The 22,205-nt window shown below is 33.6% G+C and overlaps 1 pseudogene; it reads left to right on the forward strand.

Annotated features, from left to right (window-relative positions):
* Positions 1 to 4,302: 4,302 nt before the first annotated feature.
* On the forward strand, positions 4,303 to 10,475 carry LOC149172044 (actin-7 pseudogene; annotated as a pseudogene).
* The last annotated feature ends 11,730 nt before the right edge of the window (positions 10,476 to 22,205 follow it).

A 22,205-nucleotide genomic window follows, 5' to 3' on the forward strand; every position in this document is an offset into this window, starting at 1 on the left:
ACAAGGAGTTAATGAGTGTTTTAATCGTGCCCCATTCGCACATAGTTATACTCATCATAAGAAAGATTTTATATTTTTATTATAAAATATACTAGCAATTGCACCAGAAGTTGCAAAGGAAACGTCGTAAGGCATAAATTTAAGAAGAATCATGCCATACATAATTTAAGAAGAAGCATGACATATAAAAGATCACTGAATATAAAAAATTTAAGAAGAATCATGGCATATAATATATTGGCAACTTGAAAGGTCTACTTCAAGCAAACTATTTACCATATCACCTAGCTCTTGAGGCAATTTTTTGACTTGTTTGTGGAATTGAAATTGATTTTTAAGCTAATTTAAGAAGAATCATGACATATAGAAGGAAAAAATTTAAGAAGAATCATGCCATATAATATATTGGCAACTCGAAAGGTCTACTTCCTGCAAAGTATTTACCATATCACCTAGCTCTTGAGGCAATTTTTTGAATTGTTTGTGGAATTGAAATTGACTTTTAAGCTAAGCTCTTATCACCTAGCTCTTGAGACAATTTTTTGAATTGTTTGTGGAATTGAAATTGACTTTTAAGATAATCTCTTATCACCTAGCTCTTGAGGCATTTTTTTGAATTGTTTGTGAAATTGAAATTGACTTTTAAGCTAAGCTCTTATCACCTAGCTCTTGAGGCAATTTTTTGAATTGTTTGTGGAATTGAAATTGACTTTTAAGCTAAGCTCTTATCACCTAGCTCTTGAGGCAATTTTTTGAATTGTTTGTGGAATTGAAATTGACTTTTAAGCTAAGCTCTTATTGCGGAATTGAAATTGACATATAGTCTAAGCTATTATTATGGAATTGTCAATTGTGAAATTGAAATTGAAATATAATCTAAGTTTTCATTATGGAATTGAAATTGAAATTAACATATAATATAAGTTTTTATTATGGAATTGAAATTGACATGCAAGTAATAATCTAAGCTATTATTATGGAATTGTCAATTGTGGAATTGAAATTGACATATAATCTAAGTTTTCATTAAGGAATTGAAATTTAAATTAACATATAATCTAAGTTTTTATTATGGAATTGAGCTTGACATGCAAGTGGTTTTAAGTTGTTAGGTTTATTTTTAAAAATAAATATTTCAACAATAATTTCTAATAATAAATATTTGAACAGTAATTTCTATATTAGAAAATTAATCTAAATACCCTAATAAATAAACATAATATAGAAAAAATTATTTGTTAAAAAACAAAATAATAAATATTTCAACAATAATTTATATATTAGAAGATTCATCTCAATACCATAATAAATAAACATAATATAGAGAAATTTATTTGTTAAAAAACAAAATTTCAAAATTGTCAATGTAAGATAGATTTTGTAATTTTTGATACAATATTGTAAAATTTTGCAATTTTTTGGGTAGAGTTTTGAAAGATTTAAAATTTGATTAGAAATTTAGAAAATTTTAATTTTAAGTTGTTGAATTTAATTATAAATATAATTTTAGTGAGTATAATGATTGATAACATGTATTTAGTTATTGATATGTAGTATGGATTATTAAGATAAATGTCATTATCTTCGCGACCTAGGTCCAATATTGTAACAATTTAAACAAGTATATTATAGTAATAACTAATATCTTCAGCTTTAAAATAATTCCATTAAACTTAAATCTAAATTCAAAAATATCCACCCTAATCAAATCCGAGGTATATTCTTGTAATAAGTAGCATCTTTAGAATATTCCAGTAAAACAAAAATATAACTTCAAAAGAATTGTAACAGTTTAAACAAGTATATTCTACTAATAACTAACATCTTCAGCTTTAAAATAATTCCAATAAAACTTAAAATAATTCCAATAAAACTTAAATATAAGTTCAAAAATATTCACCCTAATCAAATCTGAGATTCATTCGTATGTTATTTGAAGTGGGACTGAGCTTTTGAACTTCTATTCCAAGTTTGGAAGAATAGATAATACATGTCATATATTTGATAAAATGGTTGAGAGAGATGTTTTACTATAGACGGGATGATTGGTATGTGTACCAAGAATGAGTACAGTGTTGAAGCATTGAAACTCTTCAAATAGTTTCCCGGACTCCTTAAGTGGTTAGAAAAGTTTCAAAAGCTATGAATCAAATAAAGTTCTGAAAACTGGTTGAATGAAAATTAAAGGGATTTATTGAACCACCCAACATAATATTGATTCTCAAGTTTTAAGTAGATATCATTTAAGTTCTCAATATGTTCTCAATATAAAAAAACATGCGACTTCTTATACAAGCTGAGTGTAATTGTAGAGTGATATGGTGAAATTAACTTTCCATGAAGTGAATCTGGCCTAATGTACCCTAATATAAAAATGGGCATGTATGTTGAAGATTGCCACACTGCTACCAAGCTAATTTCCAAAATTGTTGGATGAGAAATTATTGTGAGAGATGCCAACTGTATCATTTCAAGGATGGGTTGTGTTCTAGTGGGGATTATTGGTGACCGAAGTAAAAAAAAACTTTACTACAATGTCATGCATATTACTCGCAAGGTCAATACAATGTCATGCATATTACTCGCAAGGTCAATACAAATTCAAATCTGATGCTATTCTGCATTTGTAGATGATGCAACATAGGCCTTATGACTGGAAAGGTCGATACAAATTAAAATATGATGCTATTATGCATTTGTATATGATGCAACATAGGCCTTATATCACCCTGGAGGTCATGGTTTATTGCATCATCAATGTAAAGAAGAGATCGATTTGAAGAATAGGTACTTAATTTTTAACAGCGGGTTATTTTGGCTTATTTTGTGTGCCAATTTGCATACAACCTCTTTGCTTTTTCCAATTAGTGATGTCCTTCACAAGATATCTCCCTATGGGTGTCCTTAGTTCAAGTTTGGTGTCATTGGTGCACACAAAAACAAGTTTGCACCAAAGTAATTATATAGTGAGCTAGTGATAGCAAGGATCTTCATATATGATACATGGAACTAACAAAGAGAGTTTTTCCAAGATTTTGATACTCAATGGAGACGTAGTGGGTGCATATCGTTCTACAACATTCCCATCTTTGTCCACCAGAAACTTAGAGAAGTTCCACTTTATTCCATCACCAAAAAGGCCACCTTTGCTTGACTTCAAGAACTTTTAGAAAGGCGTTGCATTGCTACCATTAATTTTTACCTACATCACAAAATTTCTACTTAACACCAAGGATCCAATGAAGCAACCAGATGGACTGGTTAAGTTTAAACTTTAAATGAATCCTCTAGCATAAAGAGAGAAGAAATCCAAGATGGTATAAAGATCAGAAGATGAAGACCTTGTTGAATATGGGAAACTCTGCTTTAAAGCGAGTGTAGGCCACTTCTGCAATTTGAGCATTATCACCTCGTTCTTGTCCACCAAACTGATTGCATGGGAAAGCTAGTATTTCTAACCCTGCAAATAGTTTCCCAGACTCCTTAAGTTGTCAGAAAAGTTTCAAAAATTGTGAATCAAATAAAGTTATGAAAACTGGTTGAATGAAAATTACAGGGATTTATTGAACCACCAAACATAATATTGACTCTCAAGTTTTAAGTAGATATCATTTAAGTTCTCAATATGTTCTCAATATAAAAAAATAAAATAAAATAAATAAATAAATAATTAAAAAAAAAAAAAAAAAAAAAAAAAAAACATGCAACTTCTTATACAGGCTGAGTGTAAGTGCAGAGTGATTTGGTGAACAGAACCAAAAACCAGTCTATCGATCAACTTTCTGGTAACAGAGGACTCTACAACAACATTACAACATATTTTTTAAACTAATGAAAAGACTCTTAAAAGGCTTGAGATAAAAACCAGACCTAGAAAGTTATAAAAGTCTGACCTTCCTGGTATAAGATACAAACTATTATTAACACCAGAAATAAAAAGACAATCACAATGAAGAGTACTTTAAACATCGTCGGAACTAATAGATTCTAGAACAATATAACTTTGGATAATACATTGATCATTTGAAGAATAAGGTACTTAATTTTTAACAACATGTTATTCTCGACAACATCATGGCTTATTCTGTGTGACAATTTCCATACACTATCTGTGATTTTTCCAAGGAGTGATGTTATTCAAAATATATCTCCCTGTGGGTGTCCTTATGGTGCACACAAGCAATGATCTATTTTCAAGACTCCCACACCCATCATCAACGCGAAAAGGATATTGGATGGGTAAGCCACCACAACTTGTCCTACAGAGACTGGATTGAGTAGCAACTTTAATAATTAACAAACATGAAAGAGCTGCAAATATACACTTCAATCCAAGCAATACTTTCTGTGTATGCAAGTGGACGAACCACTAGTACACTTTTTTATTATTCCATCCCTTTTTAGCCCTTAATTTTGGATCTCTTATGTCCATTTCCACAGATAATTGTGTTGAATTGATCCTTCTAAGAGTTATAAGTTGCACTAACTCAAGGAGTATTATTCATTCAGAAAAACTTCAGCAGTTTTTGGGTTTCATTTATGGCACCCAAAGCATTCAAGTTCCATGGGGGGTCTATATTCTATCCATTGAGCTAACGCTGGAAATGAATTTTGTATAGGCAGGTGCCAGAGAGAAGACAATTGAGATAAAAAGAAAACATAAGGACACGCTGAAGCAACAATAAGATTTTTATTTTATTTTATAGGGAGCGAGCTGACAACTCTGGAACAGAACGTAATTCTTACCTCCAATGAGGTAAAACAAAAAAGAACAAGCAACTACCTTCTTTATAATCCTACAATTCAATGCCAACTTATTGTTATAGTATAACAATTTTCAAAAACAAGTTACCACTCTTTATGATTCATGTGGGCCCGTGGATTGCCATAATCCTAAAGTTTTCAAAATTTTACCATTCCCTACACTTATTCACTCACAATAATACTCCATTCGCATCAGCTTGTTGAGAACATCTTGATTTTTCTAATTGGCCAAGGTTTTTGTCTCAATGTATTTCGACCTAAGTCACCTAACATGGAACACTGGGATTTGAGTTTCTCTCATATATTTCTTTGAATATTTTCTCAAAAAAAAATCCATATGTAAAAACAGAATATTTTCTCATTCTAGAGTCCTGAGAATTGATACTTTCAAGTGTCAGCTTGTACAAAAATATGAATTCATATGACTTCTCAAAAACCACAAAGGACCATATATATATATATGGTTTCAGGAAATAGATATTCTGCTAAAAATAGATGTACCTGTTTGTGTCAAGTTACCTTTTTTATTCTTCTGGCAAACTAAATCCAGCTTGAACCCATTCTGCTTGTTTTGGTAGTGTGCATCTACTAGCATGTTATAATAATGAGAAACATTTGTGAAAGAGATAAACCTGAATGCAGCCTTCTTTATTTGCCTCGCCAAATCATCCAATTAACAATGAATATGTATCTCATAATTCATCCATTTTATGACCAAAGAAGAATCCCTGAATATTTGCAACCTCATGATATCCATTATAGCTTTAATAATATGTGAAGAGCCTTCAATTCTGCAAAATTGTTTGTTCGAGTGCCCAGGCAAGCCTTGTACTTGATGAAGTGATCCTTGGAGATACTACTCGGAATTCCATCTTCACCGTTCATATCATGTGGGTCTTGGCTTTTGGACTATCAATGATGTTTGACTTTCGTAGACACTTTGCATCCTAGATAAAGTCCACAGAGCTTATTGTATATCTGGAAAGTAGGAATTTGGGTTCTTTAAAAAATTTGAGCATTTCTTGACAATGATATACCCTATAAGGTTAAACATGGAATTGCTCTATATTCTCTTAGATCCTTCTCTGGATACAAGTCTTGAAGACATTCTTCCATTGTGAATCCCCTCCAGATATTTATTGTAGTCAATTTCTTGATATGTTTCCACAAATGTGGACCATATGAGTAGTAGATGAATAAATGAGGAATAGATTTTGTTTCCCTTGTACATGACATACAATTACTGAGGCCTTGTCTCCCTCTTTTCTCTGAACTGTCCCAAGTTAGGACCTTTTACGTAAGTGCTAGATAGATAAAAATTATTGTTTTCTATGGGTCCTCTATTTTCCAGTTTTATTTTCCAGATTTATAGACCACGACCACATATCATTTAGACCAATTGGATCAATTAAAGCTTCATATCCCATTTTTTATTTATATATTCTTGTAGCCTTATTATTTGCACACATCAGAGAGTCCTCTTCATCTCAAATTCTAACATAAATTCTTTTCATCTCATTCAGAGACATTCACCAATTTTTAGACTGGGCCGCATCTATGCCCAAATATGGGGTTGATTTCAATTCCCGTTGCCATACATTTGTTGTCAATGGTCTACAACCTGATGAAGTGTATAAATCCATTTTCATGAACATGGTTTTTCAGATTTGATTTAAGAAATTTTGATCTCCACACCCCATAATAGGATCTAGATCCTATCCTCCCATTTTCCTTGTTACCAACTTACTCAGTTAGAAAATATCCATTCGCAGCAAAACCTAGCACCCAAGCTTTCCACTGACTTCAAACATTCTTGATAGATTTCCATGGGGACCTTATACAATCCAATATCGATGCATGAGAAATGTATTTTTGGAGAATTATAGCTCTCCATAGACTTTTGAAAATGCTAATCCAAGTAAATTCTGCAACCCAACAATATTATCACTCCCAACAATTCACATCAGTTGTTCATTGGTGTAAAATATTTTTAGAGGGTAATAATCTTCGAGGATCCACTACCTAAGTGTTCTATATTTTTTCACACATAAATATTTTCTCTTTTGTTATTCAACTTTGTTGTAGCTGCCTTTTGGTCTCTTATGCTGGAAGAACAGTAAATCCATCTATTTGTAGGTATCAAAAAACTGCAGAACTTGTTTGTAATCACTGTGTACAATCTGAATGATCTCTAAGAGATTGAGGAGAGTTGTACATCCAGCTACTTGTAGGTATTAAAAAAAATATATTCTGACTGAGAATCCTAAGCACCTTTGAAAGCTGAGATTACAGTAATAGACACAATGGAGATTATAGTAATAGACACAATGCTGAACTTTTCAAAAAGATTTTGAAAATTGAAAAAGATGTCCTCAAATTTGAAATGAATTAAAATTGATGCCTGGAACATAAGCTGATACCTGTGATGCTGAATGCATAGAAACACTTTGTACTGTAGATCTGGAAGATGTATTTGCCCAAGAGGTCAGAGTAGCTGAATCTGTGTGATTTTGCTTCTCCTACTCTGTGTTTCCAAGCCTAAGTGTTTTCTATATCTAAATCTTTCTAAAACGTTAATTATGATAAATCTTGCACTCAACGATTTTTTTTTTTTTTTACCAATCTTAACATTGTCACAACTTGCTTCATGCAACAACAATGTTGCAATCCAACTCAACGATTTTTTTTTTATGACTCTTAACATTGTCACAACTTGCTTCATGCAACAACAATGTTGCAATCCAACTCAACGATTTTTTTATGACTCTTAACATTGTCACAACTTGCTTCATGCAACAACAATGTTGCAATCGAACTCAACGAGTCACATTAAACAATTTGTTCCAATGCCTAAATGTTTTTTATATCTAAAGTTTTTTGAAACATTAATTATGATAAATCCTGCACTCCATGAAATTTAATTTTATTTACCACTTCTAACATTGTCACAACTTGCTTCATGCAACAACAATGTTGCAATCCAACTCAATGAGCTTCATGCAACAACAATGTTGCAATCCAACTCAACAAGTCACATTAAACAATTTTCTCCCGTTGAAATAGCACAAACCCTCCAAATGCATCACGGCACTAAGAGGCCAGAGTCTTATTACATGTTGATTTTTGTGAGGTATTTTTTCAATATGATTGGTCCAAGTCATAATTTGTTTTCATGTAACAGAACAATTCATAAGTATGTTATAACTGTAAAAGTTACTACCAACATAGAACTCACCACTCTTGGCACTTGATTCACATGGACCTATTGAAATGAGGTCATTCTCAAGTCACCATTCAATTCATGCAACAATAACTTTGTGACCAATCCATACGTATTTTGTTACAAAAATGGAATATATGTTTATTTTTGTGTTACAGTTAAAGACACTAGATATGCTGAATATTAATGTCATTTGTAAAGAGTCTTTATATTTTTAATACAAAGGCCCATTGGTTTTTTCTTTCCTACAAAAAAAAAAAAGAACAGGCAACTACCTCCTTTATAATCCTACAAGTCAATGCCAACTTACCGTTGTAATATAACAATTTTCAAAAACAAGTTACCACTCTTGATGATTCATGTGGGCCCGTGGATTGCCATAATCCTAAAGTTTTCAAAATTTTACCATTCCCTACACTTATTCACTCCCAATACTACTCCATTAGCATCAACTTGTTGAGAACATCTTGATTTTTCTAATTGGCCAAGGTTTTGAAAATGCTAATCCAAGTAAATCCTACAACCCAACAATATTATCACTCCCAACAATTCACATGGGCCTGTTCATTTGTATAAAAGATTTTTAGAGGGTAATAATCTTCGAGGATCCACTGCCTAAGTGTTTTCTATATTTTTTCACACAGAAATATTTACTCTTTTGTTATTCAATATTGTTGTAGCTGCCTTTTGGTCTCTTATGCTGGAAGAAGTGTACATCCATCTATATGTAGGTATCAAAAAACTACAAAACTTGCTCTTATACAATCTGACTGATCTCTAAGAGACTGAGGAGAATTGTACATCCAGGTACTTGTAAGTATTAAAAAAATACATTCTGACTGAGAATCCTAAGCACTTCTGAAAGGTGAGATTACAGTAATAGACACAATGCAGATTACAGTAATACACACAATGTTGAACTTTTGAAATTTTTTTTGAAAATTGAAAAAGATGTCCTCAAATATGAAATGAATTAAAATTGGTGCGTGGAACATAAGCTGATACCTGTCATGCTGAATGCATAGAAACACTTTGTACTATAGAGCTAGAAGATATAGTTGCCCAAGAGGTCAAAGTAGCTGAATCTCTGTGATTTTTCTTCTCATATTGTGTGTTTCCAAGCCTAAGTGTTTTCTATATCTAAATCTTTCTGAAACATTAATTATGATAAATCTTGCACTCAAAGAATTTTTTTTTTTTACCACTCTTAACATTGTTACAACTTTCTTCATGCAACAACAATGTTGCAATCCAACTCAACGAGTCAGAGTAAACAATTTGCTCCAATGCCTAAATGTTTTTTATATCTGAAGTTTTTTGAAACATTAATTATGATAAATCCTAAACTCCATGATTTTTATTTTTTTTTACCACTCGTAACATTGTCACAACTTGCTTCATGCAAAAAAATGTTGCAATCCAACTCAATGAGTCGCATTAAACAATTTGCTCCTGTTAAAATAGCACAAACCCCCCAAATGCATCACTGCACTAACCCTCCAAATGCACCACTGCACTAAGAGACCAGAGTCTTATTACATGTTGATTTTTGTGATGTATTCTTTCAATATGATTGGTCCAAGTCATAATTTGTTTTCATGCAAAAGAACAATTCATTCTAACTCTGAATGACATTTTGTTTACTAATTTTTACGAATTTATTCCTTACGGCATTTCCTTTGCAATATTTGTGCTTGATTCTTGTAATGGTGTCACACACTGTCCCAATTTATGAGGGATACACTTTGCCTCATGTAATACTCAAACTGGACCTTGTTGGGCATGATCTGACGGATGCATTGATGAAGATTCTTATAGAACATGGGCATACCTTCACCACCACCGCAGAGCGTGAGATTGTCCGAGATATGAAGGAGAAATTAGCCTATGTATCTCTAGATTTTGAACAGGAGATGGAGACTACAAAATCTAGCTCTTCACTGGAAAAGAGCTATGAGCTTCCTGATGGCCAGGTAATCACCATCGGTGCAGAACGGTTCAGATGTGCCAAAGTGTTGTTCCATCCATCTTTAATAGGAATGGAAGCAGTTGGAGTCCATGAGACTACTTACAATTCTATTATGAAGTGTGATGTGGATATTCGTAAAGACTTGTATGGGAATATTGTGCTCAGTGGCGGTTCCACAATGTTTCCAGGGATTGCAGATCGAATGAGTAAGGAAATTACTTCACTGGCTCCCAGTAACATGAAGATTAAGGTGGTGGGACCTCCAGAAAGAAAATACAGTGTTTGGATTGGAGGGTCTATTTTGGCTTCTCTCAGTACTTTCCAGCAGGTATGTAATACAACTACAATTGCCAGTCGCTTCATTTTGCATATTGTATCTGGTTTATCGCTTCTTAATTTTATCAAGGAAAAAGTTTTGGATTCACCTAAAAATATGCACTTGTGATGTGTATTGCAGATGTGGATTTCAAATCAAAATATGATGAGTCTGGCCCCTCTATTGGTCACAGGAAGTGCTTCTAGAGTTTTGGACATTTGGTACCTATATCTAGGAGGAGAACTGGATGCATATGCCTTGTTAGTTTTAGGTTCTATGGAGAACTAGCATTATAAAGAGGGTATTTTTGTGTTTATTTGTGCACTGACTTTCCTGAGTCAGTTTTGGGGCTTGGGTTGTTCATTGCTTTGGATTCATGAAATAATGTGAGCCTGTGCTAAAGGATTGCATTGGAATCCTTACATTGGCCAAATTTAAGTTGTGCTAGTATTTTCCACCCTATCATGCTTGATTCATTATATTTTATTATATATATACATATTGATTGGGAAACCTTTAGCATGTGTGAAATGTCTCTGCATGATTGTGATTCAATGATGAGTCATTACCATGATGTTGAAAACTTGTTGCATGTTTTGTTCTAAATTTCTTCAAGGGATTGTGGCTTTAAGCATAGTATTTACTATTAAGTCTAACTGAGACTATTTTATTTCAATATTTAGGAGTGACATTGCAGGATGACCACATATGAAAGTTATCTCCACAGCCATGAAGACCTAACTTACCTTAGAAATAAAAACTACCATGATATAAAGAGTACGGGTTAAATATGATTCAGCAGATAAGAAATCTGCAATACAATATAAGCAGAAATAATGCACCTATAAATTCTCTATTGATTTTCTGCATCTACTAATATTAAGCTTTTGAATCACAAGTGTCATGAAGTATAAAATAGTTATTTTGTTGGACTTATGGAAGTAGATTGGTAAAATATAACCTCTGCTAGATCAGGTACCAAGGAGGACACATATAGGGTAATTGTCTAAATATTGAGTTCCCTTGACACATTGGATCGTTCTCTTGGGTGTTTTTAATGTGCCAGATTCGTGGTTCTTCCTCACATTGCCAGTAATGGAATATGCCATAGGCCTTCCTTCCTGTATGTGAAACTTGCATCAAGAACATACTAATATCAATGCATATATGTAGTCCCTAAGACAGGGAGGCTAAAAAGTTTATAATTGTCCATAACAGGATCAACACTAACCGCAGAAAAAACATAATACCTTACACATCCCTTACAAGTTCTTCCCATGAACAGTGTATGCATAGATCGCTGCACTACATCAACTAGGTACCCAGTTGACCTCAATGTGAGTATGGATATGATTCATGGATATGGTGCAAGTTACCATCCCAGATGTACATCTCTGAGAATCAGCATACTGCTTACCTACCTGAAATCTTTTGGTAGCCCCAATATGCGTGGATATAGTCTTACCTCTTAGTTGTGGGCAAAGCCTCACCAAATACACTTTTTGTCCCTAAACATTTCGTTTTTGGGAAACATGTATATGAGAGTGAAACACATCCAGTTATATATTCATGTATCAGGCTTGCTGAGATTTTATTTTCCCTGAATTGATTTCTTAAGTCCTTTTTGTCCTCAAAGAGTAAGCACAAGCATACACTACTTCTGATAAAACAGAGCAAAACATAGTTATGCTAGGCATGATCTATTTATTGATGTATATGAGAGTAGAACAGATTTAGTTATATATTCATGTATGAGGCTTGCTGAGACTTTAATTTCCCTAAACTAATTTCTTATGTATTTTTTTCCTCAAAGAGTAAGCACAAGGATCCACTACTTCTGACAAAACAGAGTTGAACATAGTTATGCTAGGAATGATCTATTTATTGACGTATATGAGAGTGAACCACATCCAGTTATATATTCATCTATCAGGCTTGCTGAGATTTTAATTTCCTTGAACTGATTTCTTAAGTCCTTGTTTTCCTCAAAGAGTAAGGCACAAGGATCGACTACTTCTGACAAAATAGATTTGAACATAGTTATGTTAGGCATGGTTTATTTATTAACATATACGAGAGTGAAACACATCTAGTTATATATTCATGTATCAGGCTTGCTAAGATTTTAATTGCCCTGAACTGATTTCTTAAGTCCTTTTTGTCCTCAAAGAGTAAGCACAAGGATCCACTACTTCTGACAAAACAGAGCTGAACATAGTTATGCTAGGAATGATCTATTTATTGACGTATACGAGAGTGAAACACATCCAGTTATATATTCATGTATCAGGCTTGCTGAGATTTTAATTTCCCTTAACTGAATTCTTAAGTCCTTTTTGTTCTCAAAGAGTAAGCACAAGGATCCATTACTTCTGACAAAACAGAGCTAAACATAGTTATGCTAGGCATGATCTATTTATTGAAGTATACGAGAGTAAAACACATCCAGTTATATATTCATGTATCAGGCTTGCTGAGATTTTAATTTCCTTGAACTGATTTCTTAAGTCCTTTTTGTCCTCAAAGAGTAAGCACAAGGATCCACTACTTTTGACAAAACAGAGTTGAACATAGTTATGCTAGGCATGATCTATTTATTGACATATACGAGAGTGAAACACATCCAGTTATATATTCATGTATCAGGCTTGCTGAGATTTTAATTTCCCTGAACTGATTTCTTAAGTCCTTTTTGTCGTCAAAGAGTAAGCACAAGGATCCACTACTTCTGACAAAACAAAGCTGAACATAGTTATGCTAGGCATGATCTATTTATTGACGTATATGAGAGTGAAACACAGCCAGTTATATATTCATGTCTCAGGCTTGTTGAGATTTTAATTTCCCTGAACTGATTTCTTAAGTCCTTTTTGTCCTAAAAGAGTAAGGCACAAGGATCCACTACTTCTGACAAAACAGAGTTGAACATAGTTATTCTAGGCATGATCTATTTATTGACATATACGAGAGTGAAACACATCCAGTTATATATTCATGTATCAAGCTTGCTGAGATTTTAATTTCCCTAAACTGATTTCTTAAGTCCTTTTTGTCTTCAAAGAGTAAGGCACAAGGGTCCACTACTTCTGACAAAACAGAGTTGAACATAGTTATTCTAGGCATGATCTATTTATTGGCTTTCTTAGTGAGAAGAAATCACTTCCCTTTGCATATAGACTGTGCCATATTATCATATGGATATGGAAGCTTGGTCAACGGTGTGAAACTTCTTGTTCCCCACTTGTGACTGGTGATGGCACCCAATTGAGGTAAATTGAGTGCGTGTGTTGTACCCCATCCATATTATATTTATCAATCAATGGAATAATCAATGCATGCACTTCTTCTCTGTATTCCACGATTAAGGAATTATAACCCTCGCTCTAATGAAATGCCGAGAAAAAACCCCAATACTTACCCAAAAAGAACTTTGTTGGCCACCATGGTACTTATTCTTCTAAACAAGAACCAAAACTCTAATGAAATGCCGAGAAGAAACCTAATAAAATACTACACTAATAGGGATATGGTACTTACCCAACGGAACTGGTCACCGTGGTATTTGTTCTTCTTTCCTGCAAGATGCCAATGGGCCAGTTCAAATGTATTCGGGACCCTGAAGAAACAGGGCCTATGAATTTGCAAGATGCAAATGGGCCAGTTCAAATGTATTTGGGACCCTGAATAAAGAGGACCTATGAAGTTGAAGTCCAGATAATGCAAGGATAAGGCAATGGCTGATGGACAGTGAAAAACGCCCAGTATTGCTGCTGATCTTTTTTCGAAGTAACCTGCATAACAAGAACAATCAGATAATGCAAGGATAAGGCAATGGCGGATGGACAGTGAAATGCCCAGTATTGTTGTTGATCTTTTTTCGAAGTAACATGCATAACAAGAACAATCAGAATTGATCAAGAACAGTGTATTGTCACTTTACTTACTTCCTGCAAGAAATATGCCCCGCCCTTATGGTTAGCGCACTTGAAACCCATGGATTCAAAGAACTCGAACACATCTTCACAGCGCCTGATAAACAATTACTTATTTCCTGCAAGAAATCTGCCATGCCCTTACAGTTAGGGAACTTGAAACCCATGGATTCAAAGAACTCGAGCACATCTGCACAGCTCCTGATAAACAATTCTTCACACCTCGTGATAAACAATCTGACCCTCGCAAAACGATATCATCTATGAGGTCATAACTAACTTAATATCGGATCAATCTGATGGCTCAAAATATTTTAATCGTCTAACACCTAAATCAAAGGTTCACAAATGTACACGTAATTTGAGAGGGCAGTTAATTTCAAAGGGAACGCCTTACGGCGTAAATATTTTTATTGTTTTAACCATTTTTTTTATTTTCTTTAATTTAAATTTAAGAAAAATATAAAGAAAAAAAAACAAAGAAAATAGATTGAAATTTTTAACTGTTTAAAGTCAAATTACACATATTTTTGTTTAATTAAATTTATTGATTTAATTGATATGCTTATAAAATATTAATAATTGTGAAAATTATATATATATATATATATATATATATATATATATATATAGGTGAGGATATATCATGATCATGTTTAAAAATAACACTTTGTCTAGGATTGAACCAATAATTTAACATTTCATAATACCTTAACAATGCACCAATCACAATAAAATGTACAAATTTAAATTAATTAATTATCTAATTTATAATTGTGATTAGAAATTCCTAATTATCAAAATAGTAAATTGTTACCTATATTTATGATGATTTTTATTTTTTAATAAAACTGTCCATTACTTTTATATAGAACTGATAAAAAAAATATTATTATTATTATTTTAAATCTTATTTAATTAATATTATATAATATTAATTTTAATTATAAGAAAAAATTCTCCATTCATTTTGGATGAGACCATTATTATTATTTATATATAATTGAGGGGTGAAATGAATTAATTAGTTTAGACATTAATATTTTTTATAAACATTTAATATAATTATACTTTAATGATTATATTTTTATTTTAAAAAATAAAATATTTGATTTATTTTCAATATTGAAAAAACACAAAAAGTGAACGTATTGAAGAAATAATGAAAACACCTTCAAAGTAATAACATGATATTAACACGATAATCCAACACTGGATGAACTAAAAAACATTGAGCATGTATTTGATAATATTAATAATGAATTTCCATAACCACAAACGATTCTCTAGCAAATTCCAATGGCACCTGCCAAAAATATTTTAAAAGATATTTCTATTACTCCATTTAAAATCATGTGATTGTGATTTGAACGTAACGGTAGCAGAACTATTGATGCCAAACGTGTTATCGTCTGATCATGTATTTGGTGTGTTGGAGTATGTCATTTTCGTGACCACCACAACACTAACATTCTTGCTGTTGAGCATACTTTTTTCATAATACCATAACTAACTGATATTCTGATTTGGAATGTATATATAGTTTTTTGAAATTTGCTAGAAATTTGAAGAAAGAATGTGATTTTTTTTGTTTAAAATGTATTTTTGAGAAGATGCCGCTGTGGGGCAAGTCAATAAAGAAGATGTGGATGTGGCATTGTCAGGGCGATCTTACTATTTCTGGTGAAAGAGAGGTTATGGGATAAACACAAGAACTGAGATCATTGCACTATGGGGTGTCCTCAACTTTGCAAAATGGTAAAGAAACATCCTTGGACATGGATATGCCAACAACATCATAGATTAGGTCAAAAATTACATTCTCTTCAGTCCCCACATTCTATCCAACTCTATGAGCCCCATCAGAATCATGACAAGCAATTTTCAGAGCATTACGTTCTCACACATACAGAACAAACCCAGGTAGTTGATCTTCTTTCAAAACAGGGTATCAACTCAAAGACAAGTATGGTTTTGTGACATGTGTAGGACAGACTTATGAATGCTGGGAGTATCAACTCCATATAGGGAATTCATTCCCTAATTTTTGATGATAAAATGTTGTTTTTCATATGTTGGTGACATCCTTTTTGTTGATAAACAAGAACTTGTAGACCTGAAGCTGATTTCTTTTTTGTAACTGGGTAGAATACAGTGTACTCTTAAGATAAGATAGGGAACCTATGAATACTATGGAATACGTATCGGAAATCTAAGTCTCTATTTTTGTCACTGAAGTATGGTAGGAATACTTATTGTTACAGACAACAAAATCCAAGAGAAAATGTATGAAATTTTACCAAATGTACTTTTTTTTTATTAATGAAAAGACTACATTTTTTTATCGGAAAAAAATATAATTTTAAATATATAAATAGATTCAGCACCTTAAAATTATCTCATAACACTCAAATTCTTTAAATTAAATAAATTAAACTCAAGTTTTTAAAAATCTCTACAAAATAGAATTTTAATTAAAATTAATCAAAAAAAATATATAATACTTTAGCACTAACCAATAATATTAAATTTACTATAACTAACTTTTTAATATATATATATATATATAGAATAAGCTATTTGAATTATATTAACTTGTTCAAAAGAATGATGTGGTGAGAGCGATGGCGGGTGTTCGTGAGTTTAGGGTTTCAGAAGGTCCGTTCTGTGTCGCCGCTGGCCCCAAAGATCAGCATTGTTCTGGAACGGCTTGGTGCCTGGCCGTTGGTTTCTCAGAGCTCGATGCTACCCTCTGGTTTTGGCCCGAATCCTTTGCTGGAAAGGAGTATCATGGTTTGAATCAAAGTAAACAGAGACCGGAGGTTCTCCCCCCCTTCTTGGCACAGGTCGTTTTTCTCAAGGCGGCTCTGGAAACCTTTCCTCATTGTCCTGGGTTTTTTGTTTCAAATCAATCGGTCCTTACCCAGTCTCGGGTTGATGCACCCTCCTCCGCGGGTGTCTTGCCCTGGCTAGGTAGCTCTATCTGCGTCTATAGGAAAAAGAGGTGGTTGCCGGTTCCTCTGCCCCCTTTCGGTATGCCACGGGTCTGATTTTCCGCTCTATGGCTGTTTTTAAATGGCTTGGTTGAAGACCAAGTATGGGGCGGGAGCTTGGGTCTAGATTCCCTGTGGTTTGAGGCTCCTCTGTTCTCTGTAGCGCAGATTTGGGTGGTTTCCATCTCGGCAGCGAAAAATTAAAGCCCTGGACTCCCCTTTCCAAGATCCCTTTTCGTCGAGAGGTCCAGGGCTCCCTGTCTCCTGCAGGTCCTCCAGATACTTTAAATGAATGCCGGAGAATCGACCATGGCAAGCCTGCTCCCCTTCTTGTGCTGGAGAATCAACTAGCAGAAGGAGCCAGGCAAAAAACAAAATTAGCAATAAAGGATTCCGGTCTTGAAGCGATTCAAATCTTCATCAGAACCCTGTCAGGGAATACAATCTGCAAGCAAATAAGAACAGGGATGCTGATAAAAAACTTAAAGGACGAAATTTAAGAATTATTAGGCATATCAGCAAGTCTGTTGAGCTTGGTCTATGTAGGACACATTTTACAGGAAAAATTTACAGTGCAGCATTATGGAGTAGTGAGAGATTCAACAATTTTTCTGAGTATGAGGCTGAGAGGAGGAAGCTTTGGATCTAGCTCAAAGGGCACAGGTTCGTTCAAGGATGTTGTCAAAGGAAAAGGGGAAGCCACCAACAAGCCAGCACCACCACAAGATCTGCCTGGTCCTTATATAGTGGAGCAAAGTAAGCAGAATCCAGTTCTGACAATCGATATGCCGGAGGTAAACAACTTTCATGTTGATTTCTCTTCTTTGGCAGTCATTTGTAGATTCAATGGCTTTTGGCCTAAAACAGATGCTTTACGGCATTGGATCTTTTCCACATGGACACCAAACTGTGACATCCTTTTATGCTCCAAAGGTTTTTTTATTGTAAAATTCGACTCAGTTGAGGAAAAAGACCATGTCCTCCATGAGGGGCCATGGTTCTGGGGCAATGCAGGGCTCTTTACGACCCCCTGGTTTCCGGGATTTGACCCCTCCTCTATGGTGGTCTCCAAAATGCCGGTCTAGGTCAGGTTACATAATCTCCCGCTTCACTTTTGGCTTCCCAAAGTTTTTGAAGCAATGGGGAATGCAATAGGCAAATACATCAAGCAAGATGTCGAAAGAATTGCTAGATGCATTCATACTTTTGCCAGAATCTGTGTCGAAGTTGACCTCAGTCAAGGGCTACCTGACAGCATCATTTTGATCCATAACAACTCCCAGTGGAAACAACCACTAGATTACGAAAACACGGCCTTCAGATGCCGAGGCTGTCAACAGACAGGTCATCTCCGTAATAACTGTCCTCAAGCCAAAAGGGAAAACAGAAGGAACAAGAAACAAGCAAAAAAACCAAGAGGCTGGCAACACACAGAGAACCCAGAAGAAGAAACAGAAGACGAGGAGGCAGACAACCCTCCACCTGAACATGACGATGATCCAATTGGGGGCGAAGCCGCGGCTTCCTCCCCCATAGCACCTAATCAAGTTCACATGTCGCCAGAATCAGAGATTTTGGCAGCTCAGGGAATGTTGGCCTCTTTGTCGAAGAAAAATCCAGTTCTTGAGGACACTAGCAGGGCTAAAAGACATCACTCTCCAGAACACTCTGATTCAGATAAGGACGCGCCTTGTACTGTGGAGGATTCCTCTCTAGTCCTTATTTCATCCTCTCCAACTCAAGGAGAGTGGCGAAAGGTTGAGAAGAAAAAGGGGAGAAAATCATAATTTCCCTCCCTCTTTGTATTATGATACAACATCCATCTGAGATCCGTAACTCCCTGCGTGGAGGCAAAAACTGGTTTCTGTGCTACTTGTACATGGTTGTAGTCAAACTGTGTTCTTCTTGCTACTATCCGGGAGGCGGCCAGCCTCATTATGCATATGCTTAGGCATCTACAGAATGTAATTTCTTATGATCTAATAGAAATTACGACTTTTTCTACGGGAAAAAAAATAAAATATATATATATATATATATATATATATATATATATATATATATATATATATATATATACGTGTGTGTGTGTGTGTGTGTGTGTGTGTGTGTGTATGTGTGTGTGTGTGGTAGTTAGAGAGAAAACTAACATCTTCTGCATCAAGTAATCTTTGTTAATCGGAAGAAGGTGATGATGAAAAATTACAAGACGAGAGGGTTAATTAGGAATTTAGCTATTGTGTAGACTCTACAAATTTTTCACAGAACATTTTGGGGTAAAGTATTTGGTGAATGAGCTTTGTCCTGGAGAGGGGCTCTCAAGTGGAGGATGGTTTCTAAATTTGGCACTCTCTAGTGTCTTTAGGTTGGTTTAGAGTTCAAACATTATTTTCACACACTGGTAAAGAAACTCAAACCATTAAATATTCTATGGCTTCCAGAATACCATTAAATATTGTTTGAAAAGAACAAACCACTTTGTCACCAAACACTAAACGCCACTTTGTCAACATCCAACGTTATATCACTTACTTGACATTTTTAATGTCCAACGTTATATCACCTACTTGATATTTTTAAAGAAGCATTCTTATATGGTTTTCGATGAGTTAAAAAGTAGTAAAAATTAATAATAAATATTTTCTAATTTAAGCTAAGTGTGAGTATGGTAAAAAATTGTGATTTGATGTGGGTATATCAAAAATATTAAACTAAAATGCTTTTGATTTCTAATTTTTTATGTTATAAAGATGACAAATTATTGGCCTTGATGGGTAGCGGAGTTAGTTGAAGCCCCCTCCCCAAGTCTTTAGCACTTTGTCATGCTGAGTGAGTTCAATTCTTTTTGGGTCCATCAACGTTATGCTCATGGCATGCTAGGTTGTCCCCTTTGCATGTGTGGGCCCACTATAACTACGCTGAAGAAAAAAAATGATAAATTCTTTCAACCCTTGATATTTTAGGAATCATCCAAAGTCATATTTCAATATGGATTTTATTAGAGTTTGTTCATTCTTATTTTTAAAATGTTGGTTTTCTTTCTTAATCTATTCATAACATATAAATTTTTTTATATTTACTCCCCAACATATAAAGTTATAGATTTCAACCCTTGGTATTTTAGGAACCATCAAAATTCATATTTCAATATGGACTTTATGAGAGTTTGTTCTTATTTTAAAATTGTTGGTTTTCTTCCTTAATCTAGTCATAACATATAAATATCTTTCATATTTATTCCCCAACATATAAAGTTATAAATTTGCCTCTTCCTTTACTCTCCAATGCTTTAGTGAGGAAGTGACATTTTTATGTCAACCACCATAGTAGATTTTGGTTAGAGTTTGAAGCAATCTTAGGAAGTCTTTTGTTATCCATGTTGTTTATCTTGTTTTTGTACCTTAGGTATACCTTATACCAAGTCATATTTGAGCTCCCAATGGAGGAAGACTCACTCCTATGAAAAATATAGTATAAGGTGTACCACCTTTAATTTTGATATTATAAGTATAAAAACATTTTTAGATTTTCTCTATCTTTCTACAAGATTTTCTAGATATGTTACACCTACAAACTTTACAATTATTAAAGATGACAGGAGTAATGACAGTCTCAAGATGAAGTTTCTTCTTATCTCATAGTCAAAGATCTATTGATTAAAAAAATCTTCAAGTCTACAATAAGCTTTCCACCCTCTATTTATTATTTTCTCAATGGTATAGTTCTAGTTAAGCTTGTGATAAAAATTGATTCCAAGATATTTATATGAAGTCAATTATGCCAAGTTGTTGTTGTCATACATGAAATTATTAGTGTAATTATCTTCTTGGATTTAATTATCATAACATTTGTTCTATCAATGTTAACAGGCATACTCATACAAGAGAAAAAAAAATCCTTGAGAATTTTTAGTTGTTTGTCTAGATCACAAGGACACATCACCATGAGAACATTATCATCAGTGTAAGGATAATGACTATATTGTCTAGAATCCAGTTGAGAAAAACTAAGAGATTGGTTTAATTATTGCAATTTACTCCTATAATGATCTTATCCATAAAATGTGGTCCACAAGTGAATGATAGCTCTTGATATAGCATGGCCTTTAACACTTTTTTATGGCTTTCTAGTGATACACTGATCTTCCTTTCCAATATAATTCAACATAATTTGTTTGAAATTGGGTTAGTCATAATGGTACTATAATTTGAGGGATTATTTTTATCTCACGTTTGAAAAATAGGTATAACTAAGATTTCAGTTTCGAGTTTAAGTCCTAATTGACTATTAATTTGAACATCTTATGGATGTGAGGGGTGAGGATAAACACTTCAATTTTTACGATTTTTGCTTGATATCCTTTATATCCTTAACTTCCCCTCTTGTTGAGATGCTTAAACCTAAACTCTATGTCTTCTATAAAAGATTTTTTTCTATGTAACAAGGGTTTGAATTTTTTCAATGGCATCAAGGAACTCATAAATATATTTAAGGTAGTAATTTTGATCCCGAAAGAGAATCATATTTTTTTTTACGAGTTAGAATCTGCCTCTAAAATTTCTTATGATCTAGCTTAGATAGATGCAAAAGATTCTATTTCTTTCTATTTATACAGTAGATTTTTTCATTTTAATTAGGACTTTGTATATAATTATGCTGTTGGATTTTAAGGACTAATTAGAATAATCACTAGTAATTTTTGTAGCAATCTTACACTCTTTATCATAGCAAGGGTTGATCATTCTATTTTCTTTTTTACTCAACACCTTGATCAATAACATGTTAATGGAAGTAGAAAGGATGGTTGTAAGATTATGATAAATGTCTTCAATATTTTCATTATTTAATATGAGATTAATTCATTATTTAAATCCTTTGAAAAAATATATCATCTTTATTTTTGTGAAAATTAAGTTTTTTTATTATAATAATTCTCTTCCACAGGTATTTCATAACACCCCCTCCCAGGTCTACCCAAAGTAACCATGTCAAGTGGGGTAAACATGACACG

Source organism: Pinus tabuliformis, chromosome 4_2 (assembly GCF_031772625.1).
Source record: "Pinus tabuliformis cultivar Carrire ecotype Pingquan chromosome 4_2, CPIR1, whole genome shotgun sequence".
Lineage (NCBI taxonomy): Eukaryota > Viridiplantae > Streptophyta > Pinopsida > Pinales > Pinaceae > Pinus > Pinus tabuliformis.